The sequence below is a fragment of the Balaenoptera physalus genome, assembly GCF_965194825.1.
Source record: "Balaenoptera physalus genome assembly, chromosome: 1".
In the NCBI taxonomy this organism is placed as follows: domain Eukaryota; kingdom Metazoa; phylum Chordata; class Mammalia; order Artiodactyla; family Balaenopteridae; genus Balaenoptera; species Balaenoptera physalus.
The window spans coordinates 112,993,821-113,009,180 of NC_138882.1; the positions used below are offsets into that span (position 1 = coordinate 112,993,821).

Consider the following 15,360-nt stretch of genomic DNA (forward strand, 5'->3'; position numbering starts at 1 on the left):
ACCGCTAAGATAGCACTTATCATGTTGCACTGTGGTTTTTCATTTGTTCAAAAAGTTCTTTCGGGCAAGACAGACTTGAGGTACATCATTTGACTTCTCTGAAAGTCAAAGGGGAATAACAGTTCCTTCCACAGAGAGGTGCTGTGAGAATTCAATTAAAGAAGCTGATGCATGAAAAGCACATAGCATGATATCTGGCACATGGTGAGAGCCCAGTAAATATTAGTGCATTTTAGTATTTATTCTCATTGAAATAATAGTAATTATTATTGATATGTATTTTACCAGCTGATGAGTTCCTGGAGGACAGCGGCTGTTCTGAGGTCATAGTAGATACTCTATATATGTGGAAAGAAAAAAAGACAGGGAAAGGAGGGGAGGATAGGGGAAGAGAGGGAGAGATGGAGGGGAAAGAGGGAGGAAATAATAATGGGAACAACTAAGAAGGGAGCACTGCCAGGTTTGTCCAGAAGTAATAGCCAATGTAGCTAGAACTAGCCTATCCAGCAAAGAAGGATCTAGAAAACGTTTGTTTTATAGATGAGGAAATGTAGGGGCCAAGAAAAGTTAAGGAGCAGGTCTAAGACCACGAAGTGGGGCTGGAATACAGGCTGTCTCCCGGGGTTACTCCTCACAGCCCCTGCTGTTGCCGGATCAGCTTTTTGTCCTCTCCATTTTCCTTAGCAATGCCAAGGCATCCACATGGCTTGATAAACCTCAGCTGACCTCCGCCACTGGGAGAATAGGACATTTCCTGTCCACCCCCAGATGGAGACTGAGGAAAACGTAGGTATTTGGTGGGAATTTTTCAATGTCTCCTGTGAAAACCAGAAGACAGCCATTAAGGTGTAACACGGTCCTGGCCTTAATGTGGTTGGCTCCAAGGGATCAAATCCTACCTGCACCCGTAATGAGGATCACTGACTCTGATTGCAAGTGATGAGGCAGTTAAAGAAATACAGCGTTATGTCCTTGAATATAGGTTTGGACTGAACTGCCTACAAGGATTACTGCCTTGCTTGGGAAATGGGCTTGCATTTAGCTGATATAAGAGCCTAGACAGGGTATCTGCAGCTCCTTCTAGAGGGAGTATCAGAAAAGAAAACCATTCCTGTGTTTGGGTGGATCTGGTTCCTTAGAAGTGAGTGAAAACTAATATAGAGACTTGCAGGGGATGCTTAAGAGGGGATGTAGGAATGAACTTGAGAAAAAAGAGCCACACTGGGTGTTGTAAGGTCTGAAATATATTTTAAAATATTTCCTCACAGGCAGTGTGCTCTCATGCATGTAGTTTACATTATACTCTAGGTACAATCATTTGCCCTAATCGGGAATTCACACCCTAAGGTGGCAAGCCAGCATTCTAATTAGGAGGCCTGTATTCCAGAAGCAGCTACTATAAGAGCTTCCATGATCTTTATCTCTGATCAATAGCAGTTGCTTTACCAGTTGGCATAGAAATAGGTTTCCATTGATGAAAGCAGTGGCTTTTTAATTGGCATAATGGATACTACCAGTGGGGTTTCAATAGCGAGATTGCTAGTTGTAAAGATATGTGGATTGTCTAAAATATTTTAGAATAGCCCTTGCTTGAAAAGAGTATAAAAAACCAGACAGTTTGGTAGCTCTTGGTGAGCTTCCTGTGTCCAAATTTGAATTTAGAAGATTCTGGTTGCTCGATAATTATTGTAAGATTAATTGAATTCTGCTCCTAGAATATTGTCACATTTTCTGACATGATGATGTGATGTCAGGAGCTATAGCAGCTTCGCCTTAACTATGAAGGACGAAAGCCAACGTGTTGAATGTTATTAGTTATGTAATGCTCCCTAACAAATTACCCCGAAACTTAGTGGCTTAAAACAACAACAATCATTTATTACTTTCCAGTGGTTTCTGTGAGCCAGGAATTTGGGAGAGGTCCTGGCTTTGGTGTTTCTCATGAGGTTGCAATTAATGTTGGCTAGAGCTGTAATTATCCAAAGACTTGCCTGGGGCTGGAGGACCCACTTCCAAGATGCCTCACTCATATGGCTGGGATAGTGCTGTCTGCTGGAGGGGAGGCTCAGTTCCTCCCCATGTCAGCTTCTCCGTGTGGCCTGAGCTTCCTCACAACATGGTTCCCAGACAAGCATCCTGAAAGAGAGAGTGCCAAGGGGAAGCTGAATCCTTTCTGTGACCTAGCCTCATATAGCATCACTTCTGCCTTACTCTTTGGATTGGGATGGTCACAATCCCCTGCCTAGATCTGGAGAAATATATAGGTGTGGCCATCTTTGTGAAATACGATCTGCTGCACTGTCTTAGTCTACTTTGGCTACCATAACAAATACCATAGGCTGGGTGACTTAAACAACAAATATTTATTTCTTCCAGTTCTGGAGGCTAGAAGTCCAAGATCAGGGTGCTACCACGGTCAGGTCCTTGGTGAGGGCCCTATTCCTGGTTATGCCCTCAAATGGTGTTTCCTTGGTAGGTGCACAAAGAGAGAAAGATCCCATGTCTCCCCCTCTTTTTATAAGGGCATTAATCCCATCACGAGAGCCCCACATTGGAGGTTATGGTTTCAACTTATGAATCTTAGGGGAACACAAACATTCAGTCCATAACATACATTAAAGATAATGTAAAGAGGAAAGATAGAAAAAACCTAGGTCCTTGATACCATAATTGTGCTGCTGAAATAATAAACCTTAGAAACATTTCTGAATGTCTTGTTTCATAAGATAGTACATTTTCTTTATAGATTTATTCTATTATTGTAGCTGAAACTATATTACTTGGTATAAAAGCCAGAGCAAAAGAAATGGGTTCAGATTCTCCCAAAGCTGCTTAGATGATATGACTTCAACCAAAGCATTTAATCTCATTCATTTATTCAACAGATGTTTATCAATGGCCTTCAATGTGCCAACCAGGTACCAGGTACTGTTTAAGACACTAGGGATGCAATATAGTGAGTAAATAGAAATCCCTGTCACCGTGGAGCTAACAGTCTCCTCTGTGTTCTGTGGGTCTCTGTGTGTGAGGGCGGTGGTGGAATGTGGTGGCAAGTGAGAAACCAGATGAATAATTAAACTGATGTGAGTGGCGAGGAGTACGATGGAGAAAAATAAAGCAGGGAAGGAGGATAGAGTGGCGGGGGAAGTCCTCCCCCAAAAAGTGACATTTGAGTAAAGACTTGAAGGAGGTGAGGAAGTGAAGCATGTGCAAAGGCCCATGTGGGAACAGATGTGTGTGTGAGGAGCATGAAGGAGCCAGTGGGACCCGAGACTGAGGACCGTAGGAAAGGAGGACGGAAAGGTTATGGAGGGGGCAGCAAGTTGTATAGTGATATGGGAAGCCATCTGAGCTTTTGATTAGAGAGTTAATATGATCCGACTTACACTTTAACAGGATCACTTTAGCTGCTGTGTCGAGGATTAGATTGAAGAGGGGCAAGCATGGAAGCAGGATGACTAGTTGGGAAGCTATTGAAATAACTCATATGAGGAACGATGGTGAAAATTTGATAGCAATGGAGGTGGTAAGAAGAGGTCAGATTCTAATTTTGTTAGAATTTTTTGACAGGTTGGAATTGGGCTACAAGAGACAGAGAGGTGGCCAAGGGTGACTCCAGGGTTTCGGGACTGGGCAGCGCGAAGAACAGTGTTTTAGGTTTCTATTGCTGCATAACAAGCCAATCTTAGCGTAATAAACAATAGCAACATTAATTTTGCTCCCAAATCTGCAATTTGAGCTGGGCTCTGAGGCAACAGTTTGTCTCTGCTCACTTGAGTCAGCTGAGGCAGCTTGAAGTTGGGGGCTGAAATCATCTGAAAGTTTGCTTGCTCACATGTGCAGTGATTGATGCTGATTGTGAGCTGAGGTTGGGTCACCCCTGTGTGGCCTTTCCATGTGGCTGCTTGGCTTCCTCACAACATAGTGGCTGGGTTGCAAAGGTCCAAGGGTGAGTGGCCCCAAAAAGAGAGCAAGCCAGGTAGAAGCTGTATCAACTTTTATGACCTCGCCATGGAAGTCTGTGTCACTTCTGCCATATTTATTGCATCAAGACGGTTACAGAGGGCTTCCCTGGTGGCGCAGTGGTTGAGAATCTGCCTGCTAATGCAGGGGACACGGGTTCGAGCCCTGGTCTGGGAAGATCCCACATGCCGCAGAGCAACTAGGCCCGTGAGCCACAACTACTGAGCCTGCGCATCTGGAGCCTGTGCTCCGCAACAAGAGAGGCCGCGATAGTGAGAGGCCCATGCAACGCGATGAAGAGTGGCCCCCGCTTGCCACAACTAGAGAAAGCCCTCGCACAGAAATGAAGACCCAACACAGCCATAAATAAAAAAAAAAAAAAAAAAAAAAACGGTTACAGAGTTCTGCCAAGAGTCAGACAGAGGGAAATAGACTTCCTCTCTTGATGGGGGAGTAGGAAGAGCACGCAGGAGTAGATATCTTGTTGCAGGATTTGGTTTTGGAAAATAAATTTCGCCACGGATGGAGTGGCCATTTATTTGACATAAAGAAAACTATAGAAGGAGCAGGTTGGGGTGGTTTGAGATCAGGAGCTGGTATCAGGAGTTTGAGATAATTTTGTTTGACATGCCCCTTGGACTTTCAAATGGAGAAGTCAGGCAGGTAGGTGGATCTGTGAATTTAGAGGTCAGGGGTTGTCACCAATGTATAGTTAATATTTAAAATCAGAAAGCCAGATAATGTGACCAAAGAAGTGAGTGTAGACAGAAAAGAATGTGATCCAAGAATCGAGTTCTAGGACACCTGACATTTAGCAGTGAAGGAAAAGTGGGGCAAATGAGACTGATAGGGATAGGCCAGGGATGTAGTGTGGCGTCCTGGAAGCCAGGTGAGAAAAGCGCTGAAGGAGGGGGCAATGAACCAGATTTTTCAGTTTTGAAGATTGTGATTCTGTGATGGGAAACACCTGTAAAGGTGTTTGTATTCCTAACTCAGGCTGTTAGCCTCCATCAATCCAAATTTTTCTCTCTTCTGCTGGATCAGAAGCTTCTGGAGGGCAGAGATGTTAGCTTTGGTCATCTCTGGACCCTCTAAGTTCCTATCATCATGTTCTCCACACAATAGATACCTAATAAGTGAGGGTGAACAGACATTAGCAACAAAGGGATACTATATAAGTTAAATTCGCTTAAAAGGGCAGTTATAAGCTTGAGGAATTAGTCGATTCTCATTATTCGTGGTAGTTATGTTCTATAAAGTTGTTGTGAACATCAAATTAGTGAATACTGAACCATCACTCCTGGTAGAAATACAGGGTTAGATTCCTGCGAGCCTCTGATCACAAGTTTCGTCATCCAAGCAATATATAACCATCTATTATGTGTTTCTGTTTAAAGACACCTTATTTATGATATACTGCTGATTCATTAACATTAAGCTCATGGTCAACAACAGCATTATACCTCATGCCTGAACGAAGCTTATCCAACACGTATTTTGTCCATCACAGCCTGTCTTCTGATTAGGAACACTAGACAGCACTTCAGCACGTGCTTGGGAGTCACCTTAAACAATGGAATCACCAAAAAAAGGCACAAAAACGTGAGAAAACGCTTCTTAGACTGTGAAAAGAAGGCTTGTTTACAGTAAGAGAGCGTAGAGCAGCCCCCTGTTCTGTCCCCCTCTCCTTGCTCAGACCTTAGCTAGAGATACGTGCATTGGGTGACTCAGCTTTTCTTCTCCTCTGCGCGTGTCTGCTAATGACCGCGGAAGGACAGAGCGTATTCATTTTGCGATTACAAATAAATTTTAGCGAGTACGCAAATTTGAGAATACGGAATCTGAACGATGAGCATAACTGTATCTAACTTGCCTTAAACTGAATGTAAAGGGCCAAAGAAGAAGGGTTTTATAGCTTTTTCTCTGTACATCCATGTGGAAGGATGGAAAATACTTCAGTATTTTTTTTTAATTTCAAGATGTCATCAATACTTTGGGGCTTAACACCTTGCACAAATAACTGAAATTATAGCTTACTGTGATCTCATTAGTTTGAAATCAGATTTTATTGCTTTGAAAACGGCTTACCATTTCTGAGTCTATCGTCTTTGGTTAGCATGTTTTTTCCTATAGTCCCATAAATCAGATGGTCTGAGTAGGTTTTTCTATTTGGACACTGAGGTCATTGAACAGAACATAAATTGGGGTACCCCTTTACCACTCTCGGGGAAGATAGACTTCTGCAGTGTGTTTCAGGGTCTAATTTTGCTCTGGGCCATAGCTGAGTCCACCTAGAATCCCGCCACAGTACAAAGGTGTTCATACAGGCTCTCAATATTGTGTCAGTGGCAATTTACAGAAATTTCCTGGAAGATTTAAAAGCCCATAAATGGGCCAGGTAGGTGGAAGTTGGGAAAAGCACAAACTAAATAATAGTATTTATGGAGATTGAGCCAAAGCAGCACTAGATCACCGAGGAGAGGTGACCACGTTCCTCCTGAAGATGCTATGAAAGAAAACTTCTTCCCATGAAGGAAAACAGACCACATTTGGCTGTAAGGGAGAAAAACATCTTGATCTTTTGGTTTTAATAAGCAATTTCCTAAATAGCTAAATTAAGTTAAATTTAAGAAGAAACTGAAAAATAAAATGAACAGAAATGTGAACCCCAATGTCCTTTAAAAACGCCTTTATAATTTTCCAAGGAACAGTTTTTGGTTTCGTTAAGGAAAAGCAAATTTGTCATCTTTTCTGGCAGCCTCAAACTATTTGGTTTCTAATTCCTAAAGGAGTCATTTAGCTCATTGAAGAGTAAACCCAGCTCCCCCAACAAACACCCACTGCCTGCTTGGAGCTTGGGAATCCCTCTGGGCAGGCTCAAGGGCACCCCCAAGGGCATGGCTCTGTGTCCAGTCCCTGCTGGACACTGCTGCATAGCAAGTCCAAGACAAGCCAAGGGGCTCCAGGAGAGAGGGCAGCACCAATCTTGCCATTAGGGTGGTCAGCTTTCCTCTGCCTCTTCTCTTTCCCTAAAATATTAAGTCTTCCTGCCAAGATAATGTTCTGGCTTGTGCAGATGCAAGAAACAGGGCAGAAGGCCACTCCACTTTGTTTTGCCAGGAAGTTAACCTTGGACTCTCAAAGGAGCACTTAGAATTCTGTGGAAGCAACACCCTCCAAATACAGCAACCCCACCATTCTGGAGGCCAGATTGCTGTTGACCTCAGCTTTCCCAGCCACAAAATACTGGGAAAAGGTCTTTGAGGAAAAGGTGGTCACAAAGCCTATCCACTTTTCTCAGGCCAGTGGACCAGGCAGATTAAGGAGGAGGCCCCAGGAGTGGTACGGACATTGCCTAGGATACTGGTTTTGAAGGAGTACTAAAACCCAAGTGGAATAAACTAGAAATGTGATGTCAGTTAACTCAGGCTTTCACTTACAGCTTTTCAGTGGAAGTAAGAGGTTCCTTGTTGCAAGGAAGGGTCTTCTCAATGAAGCATTCAGTTTTGTGATGACTCCATGCAGGCAGCGGGGCACAACTGCAGGCCGGCCTCAGCCTCCCCCTGCTTGTGTCCACAGGTCAAGACTGGAGTCACATTTCCGTCAGCTGACCTGTGAAGCTAAATAATGCGTGGCTCCTAAGATGCTGTTTCCTGGAAATGAAGGTTTTAAAAAAATCTTTTATTGCCTAAACGATAAGCTCTTTAACATACCTCATAAACAGTCTAGCTTAGAAAATTGCCCACAGTAAGTGTAAGTAGCCATTCTCCTGTTTTGGATGTGAAGAAAGAAGTATATGATTTTTATTCATGGAATTTTCTAACCTTCACTGTGTTGAACAAAATCCGCTTTCAAGGAGAGTGACATTATTACTGTCTTGGGAGCCCCTGTGTCTGTCTGGCCCTACTGGTTTGACTTGCTTGGTTAATGGTTCTTTCCCTGTCCTCAGCGGCTAGGGATGGACCACTGACAGCGGAACATCTGGTCTCCAAGAGCCAAGTGCTATGGTGAGTGTTTTCTTGCTCTCAAGTGAGGGTGACCAACTATTGTGGTTTTTCCCGGATGGAGGGTTTTCAGTGCTAAAACCAGGATAGCCCCAGACAAGTCAGTCATGTTATTTCTGGCCAACTTGTGCCGAGGGAAGCAGCAGAGTAAGGGTTTGCCACGTACGGGCTCTGGAGCCGACCACCTGGATTAGGGCCTGTCTCCATCATTTCACTCGCCATGTAACCGTGGGTAAGTGACTTAACCTCCCTGCTCTTCAGTTTTTCAGACCTAAAAATAACATCTACCTCTTAGGGCTGTTGTGAAGCCAAAGTAAGATAATGTATTCAGAGTGCCTCTCAGTGTGCTGTGCACGTAGGAAGTGCTCATAAATGGTAGCTGCTGCTGTTGTTGTATGTATTATTATCTGCTGGTATAACGGCAGTAGTTGGTTGGGCAATCCTATGGGAAAAGTAGGAACTGATAGATCTGGTGTCAACCCAGAACCAGCCAGAAGTGATCAAATAACATTCATGAAAGCTTAAGAAGGGGGGAAAGTGGGATTATGTTCTTCCTTTCGGAAACTGTTTATCAAAATGAATTTTAATTTGAAAAGTTTGGGTGTCTATAGGGACAAATTTCCACGATCTGGAAAATCCAGGCAGATAGATTTTTTTGGATAAGGGAGGCACAACTCTGTGTGCAGGCTCAAAGCTCTGCAGGCCTGTTCAGTGCCCTCAGTGAGGAAGGGAGGGAGCCTGTTGTTCTTCAGCCCCTCTGGGGCACAGTATTAGGCTGCAGACCCTTGGCATGTGTTATGGAAAACCTGAGCTGGGGCTCCAGACACATGTGTTTTAGATCAGTATTAATAGCGTCTGCTTCTGAAGCTCTTATTTCCTGTAAGCAAATTTTTGCTGAGTCATTTGAGCTCATGCATCTTCTGAGACAGTGGTCACATGACCAGACGAAACTTGTGGGCCCACTGCTTGCCTGTGGGCACATATTTTTGCAAACTTGATCGACTAATATTCCTTCACAGATCACACACTGCATACCCTGCGTTGACTTAGGGGCCTAGAGTTTACTGGAAGGGGTAGGGTCCAGCTTTGTCCACAAAGAGATTGCTTTCTAGCAGGGAGGACAGGTCCATATTCAAGGACTACAAGTTGAATCTTAAAGAGTTTTCTAAACTATAAACAGAAGTATAAACCGTGTGACTGTTAAACACAGAGTAATACCTTCTGACTGGGGAGAATCGCAAAGGAAGGCACATTGAGTTAGGCTTTGGAAGAAAAAATAGAATAAGTAAGACTTTGAAAAGCTGAGAAAGGGAAAGAAGTTTGGGCAGAGGGCGTGAGGAAGCTGTAAAATGTATACAGGTTCAGGGCATCATGTCAGGCAATCGGCATGCTTTATTGGACCATAGGAAGCCCAAAGGCAGTTTCATGGGAGATCAGTTGGGCCAGCTAGTGGAAGATGTGGACTGGATGTGAGACTACAGAGTTTGTGCTTTCTTTCATATGCAAGGAGGAAGGGAAGGCAGTCAAGAAAAAGAGCGGTATGATCATGGCTAGGTCTTAGAAAAAGGAATTGGTCAAGGAGGGAGTCTGTCGGCAGTTCTATGCAGGATGCAGGAAGACAGGAGAGAGCAGAGGTATTAGCTACAAAATGCAGGTCAGAGTTGTTGAGGCCCTGAACTTTGGAAGTGCCAGAGAGAATGGAAGGGAGGGAAGAAAAGAGACTAAGGAAACACTTGGGAGGTGGAAAGAGAAGATTTATCTACATTTATCTACCTCCAACTCCAGTGTGGGAATTGGGCAGGGTGGGAACAACTGGGAATGGAAGAGGGAATTGGATAACAATCTGGATGACAGGTGGTGAAGAGGAGGGAAATGGGGTTGTTTAGCTCAGAAAGAAGGTTGACCAGCACCTTAATGAGAGTGTGAAAGAGACCAATGACAACTGTTCCCTGATCTCTTCAGAAAATGGGTCAAGTTAAGGTCTGAAGAATGTGGAGGAGAGGTAAGAAAGAATTTTCAAGTGGGGACCCAACAGCAGGAGACGTTTTACTGTGAGCTCCAATCTTTGCGTCACTGCCTGGAGATGGGGAGATATGCCTCCTTCCATCCCCCTTACTAAAAACCCAGCTCAGTCCCTCCTTGGTCAGTTGTTTTCCTCCTAACCCAGAAAAGTCAGCATCACTGTTGTACAAAGCAATGGACATGGATTCACCACTGGAAATAGCTGTGCTAAATTCCTTTGTTAATTTAAAATAAGCATACTGAATGTAGCAGGAATAAGTGGGTTTGGGTTGTAGAACTATCAAGGACAAATCTCTAGAGGTGGCTGGTAACAGAATGCCACTTAAAACAGCTTTGCCAGAAAAAAGGGTGTGTTGGTAGGTTATGGGGGCATCTCGGGTCACCCAAGACAGAAAGTGACTGAGACTTACTGAGTCCTGAGAGCCCTGCTTTGTTCCCTGCTTCTGCCTCTCTCTCTATCAGCTGCCTTTTGTCTCTGCAGGCTGACCTTGACTGTTTCAGCCACCCCATAGCACCGGAATGGTCTGTGCTCAGTGCAGGGGGTCAGAGACAGTCAGATCTTGTCTTTCTATCCCAGTTCCAACTGCCTGTGGTCTCTGGCCCAGCCTGATGAACAAAGTCCTACAGCACAAGCCTAGCTGCTGAAAAGTGTGCATTGCTGTGGACAGGGTGACAGTTCTCAGGGAAGGGGTCACGGGCTAGACAGTCACCTCCTAACATCTCTTTAAAAATCATGACAGGATAAAACCTCAAATCTTCTCTGCGTATGTGGCAGAATATTTGAAATGCAGAGACCAGGAATATATTAACCAACATAAAGAACATCTAACATAAAATTATTTAGAAAAGTCACCATTCAGAGTTATAGAATCATATGATGCAAATAAATTATCTATTAAGGTGGCAAAGAAAACATTGACCAGCCTTGGCATTCTTGAAACTCACAAGGGGTCAACCAGTCATCACTGTTCTGTGAACACGCAGGAACCATCACTTCCGAACCTCCTTCAAACTTCAAGTTTATGGCAGCTTTGTTTTGATTATGTCACTTCCCTTCTCAGAAATCATACGTATTTGTGTTGCAAGTCACCATAAAACTTTTTAGAAAGAATTTCAAGGCCCGTACCATCACATCTCATTACGCTCTAGTCCCTCCTATTTGCTTCGATTCTGTTTGCTTACCTCCTATTGTATCCAATCTCAGTGGTTTCAAATCCATGTCGTATATTAGATTCCTGTGTCTCACCCCTGAAGATTCTGATTCTGGGTCTTGGGAATGTGTATATTTTTCAAAAGGTTTTTTAAAAATATATAATTGGCATACAATAAACTATATATATTTACAGTATACAATTTGACAAGTTTTAACATATGTATATGCCTGTGAAACTACCACCAAAATCAAGACAATGAACGTATCCATCGTGCCCCAAATTTTCTTCATGCCTCTTTGTCACCTCTCCCTCCTCCCCTGCCCTTCTTGCTTCTCTGTCCCCAGGAAACGACCAATCTGCTCTCAGTTACTATAGATTAGTTGTATTTCCAAGAATTTAATACAAATTCCAGCTCTTTCTTGTCTAGCTTCTTTTACTTTCTTTTTATAATGATTTTGAGATTCATCATGCTGTTGCTTTTATCAATAGTTCATTCCTTTTTATTGCTGAGTAGTACTTAGTTGTGTGGATATATCACAATATGTTTATGCATTCGCCTGCTGATGGATTCGGATTGTTCCCAGGTTTTGGCTATTACAAATAAAACTGCTGTGTATGTTTGTGCACAAGTCTCTTATTGGGCATATACTTTCATTTATCTTGGGTAAACATCTAGGAAGAGAATGACTGGAGAATGTGGTAGTTATACATTTAACTTTATAAGAAACTTCCAAACTAGTTTCCAAAGTGGTTGTACCATTTTACATTTCACCAGCAGTATATGAGAGTTCTAGCTCTTCTACATTCTTGCCAACATTTGATCAGTCCTTTTAACCGTAAACATGCTAGTAGGTTTATAGTGATATCTCATTGTGGTTTTACTTTGCATTTCCCTAATGACTAATTATGTTGAATGTCTTTTCATATGTTTGTCATCTGTGTTGTTGTGGTTTTTTTTTTGGTGAAGTTCCTGTTAAAATCTTTTGCTGATTTTTAAAAATTGTGTTGTCTTCCTTTAATTGAGTTTTGAGAATTCCTTATATAGTGTAGATACAAGTCCTTTATCAGATATGTGATTGGCAAATATTTTCTTCCAGCCTGTGGCTTATCTTTTTATTTTCTTAACAGTGTCTTTTGAAGAGCTCCTAATTTTGTCTTTTAAGAGTTCTAAGTTTTAAGTTTTGATTATTTGTTTTTTGTTTCATGGATCACACTTTTGATGTTATAAGAAACTTCTGCCCAACCAAAGGTCACAAAGTTTTTCTCCCCTAATTTTTTTTCTAGAAGTTTTACAGTTTCAGGTTTTACATTTAGGCTTATGATCCGCTTTAAGTTAATTTTGGTTAGTTGTAAAAGTTATGTATTGAAGTTCAGTTTTTTTTGTGTGTATGTATAACTAATTTGTTCTGGCACCATTTGTAGAAAAGACTATCTTTTCTCCATGAATTGTCTCTATGTTACATTTTCGTTGAAAATCAACTGACCATTACATGTGAGTCTATTTCTGAACTTTCTGTACTGCTCCATTGATCGAGTTGTCTATCTTTACACCAGTACCACACTGTCTTGGATACTGCAGCTTTGTAATGTCTTAAAGTCAGGTAGTGTAAGTTCTCCAACTTTGATTTTCTTCTTCAGAGTTGAGCTGTTTTAGTTTATTTAGGTCTGTCACGGGCTGAGTGTTTAGAGGATTGTGTCCCCAACAAAATTCATATGTCGAAATCCTAACCCCAAGTATCTCAGAATATGAGTGTATTTGGAAGTCGGGCCTTTAAAGAAGTGATTAAGGTAAAATGAGGTCATATGGGTTGGCCCTAATCCACTATGACTGATGTCCTTATAAGAAGAGAAGAACACAGGTATAAATAGAGGGAAGACCCTGTGAACACATAGGGAGAAGATGATCATCTTCTACAAGCCAAGGAGAGAGACCCCAGAAAAAACAACCCTGCCTCCAGAACTGTGAAAAAATAAATTTCTCTTATTTAAGCCACCTAGTCTGTGGTATTTATTATGGCAGCCCTAGCAAACTAATATAAGGACAATCACATTTCCACATGGATTTTTAAATCAGTCTGTGATTTTCTAAAAAGTGCCTGCTGAGATTTGGATTAGGACTGCATTGAATCTATAGATAAATTTGAGGAAGATTAATGAATTAACAACATTGAGTCTTCCAATCTATGAACACAGTTTATCTCTCTTTATTTAGATCTTCTTTAATTTTTATAAGCAGTGTTTTATAGTTTTCTTTGTGTGCCTTACCCAGCTTTTGTCAGATCTATCTCAAAGTGTTTAACATTTTTAATGTTATTATAAATAATATTGATTTTCATTTTAATACCTAATTCTTCATTGTGCATAAACAGATTTTTAAATGTTTTGTTTCTTAATCAAACTTTTCATTTTGAGATAGTTGTAGGTTCACCTGCAGTTGTAAGAAGCAATACAGAGAAACCCAGTGTATCCTTTGTCCAGTTTCTCCCAATGGTAACATCTGTAGTACAATATGACAGTCAGGATGTTGACCTCAATACAGTCAAGATATAGAATCATTCCATCACCATTCCGTCACCGTAAGGATCTCTCTGTTGCCCTTTTATAGCCACACCTACCTCCTGCCTCACAACTCAACTCTGATCCCTGGCAACCACTAATTTGTTCTTCATTTCTATAGTTTTCTCATTTCAAGAATGTCATATGTATGGAATCACACAGTATATAATCTTTGAGATTGGCTTTTTTTCACACAGTATAGTTTCTTGGAGATTTATACAAGCTGAGTATATCAATAGTTCATTCTGTTTCATTACTAAGTAGTATTCTACCCTATGGATACACCATAGTTTGTTTAACCATTCACTCTGTTGTTTCTTTTTATCCTTTTTGTTTCAGTTTTATTGAGGTAAAGTCGACAAATAAAACTGTAAGCTATTTAAAGTGTACATTGTAATGATTTGCTATACGTATACATTGTGAAAGGATTCCTGCATTAAGCTAATTAACACATCCATCACCTCACATATTTATCTTTTTATAATTTATCTTTTTTTTGTTGTTGGCGTTGGTGAGAACATTTAAGTTCTAAGCAAATTTCAGTTATACAGTACAGTGTTATCAACTATAGTCACCATGTTATACATTAGATCCTCAGACATCGTTTATCTTATTACTGAGAAGTTATTGAGTTGATCATAGTTTTTCTTTTGGAGTCTGTTAATATGAAGAATTACACTAATTAGTGTTCAAATAGTAAACCATCCTGCATTCCTGAGGTAAACTCCATTTGGTCATAGTAGATTTTTTTCCAATATATTCTAGGTTTTGACTTGTTAAATACTTGTTACTAATTTTTGCATCTATGACTATGAGGGTTATTGATCTATAGTTTTCTTTTAAAATCTCTTTAGTTTTTAGATCAAAGTAGTGGTGGCCTAATAGAATGAGTTGGGAAGATTTCCCTCTTTAATTTTCTGGAAGAGTTTGTGTAGAATTGGTATTATTTCTTCCTTAAATATTTGGTAGAATTTCCAGTAAAACCATCTCTTCCTGAAGGGTTTTTTTTTTGTTTTTGTTTTGTTTTGTTTTTTATGGCAAGATTTTTGAGTATAAATTTTATTTCTTTACTAGATATAGCAGTTATCTATATTTTCTTGAGTGAGATTTAGTAGTGTGTGTCTTTCAAAGTATTTGTCTATTTCATATATGTTGTTGAATTTATTGGCATAATGTTCATATGCTCTTATTTTTTAAAATATCTATAGAATCTGTAGCTATACTGCTCTCTCATTTGTGATATTGACAATTTGTGTCTTCTTTTATCCTTATCAGTCTGGCTAGAGTTTTTTCAATTTTATTGATCTTCTCAATGAACCAGCTTTGGGTTTCAGTGGTTTTTTTTCCCATCGTTTTTCTTTTTGTTCCATTAATTTAAAAATATTATTAACTAAAGTCTATACTTTATTGAAATTTCTTTAGTTTTTACCGGTCTGATCTGCATGGTAGCAGACCCAGGTGTTCAGACAGTCAAACATCTGCCACTTGGAACAGGCAGGAACATATTCTGTGTGACTGCAGAGGATCACCTCACACCCATTAGCTAAAGTTAGGGAGGCGCTTAGACTCAGTGTTAGCAAAACTGCCACTCCAGCCTGAACTGTCCAAAGATAAAGTGGCCTTCCTTGAAAGATGAGTGTCCTACCATGGGGGCTAGTCAA

The 15,360-nt window shown here is 41.0% G+C and overlaps 1 long non-coding RNA gene across 7 annotated transcripts in view; it reads left to right on the plus strand.

Annotated features, from left to right (window-relative positions):
- LOC309636506 overlaps nt 1-15,360 on the plus strand; it is a 147,857-nt gene that overhangs the window by 61,468 nt on the left and 71,029 nt on the right. For 6 of the 7 annotated variants that reach the window (XR_014250030.1, XR_014250031.1, XR_014250032.1 and 3 more), the window contains exon 3: nt 7,913-7,970. This is a non-coding gene — a long non-coding RNA (uncharacterized lncRNA). Of the gene's footprint in view, nt 1-7,912; nt 7,971-8,107; nt 8,200-15,360 lie in introns of all 7 variants that reach the window. The other variant, XR_014250029.1, reaches the window with a different exon arrangement.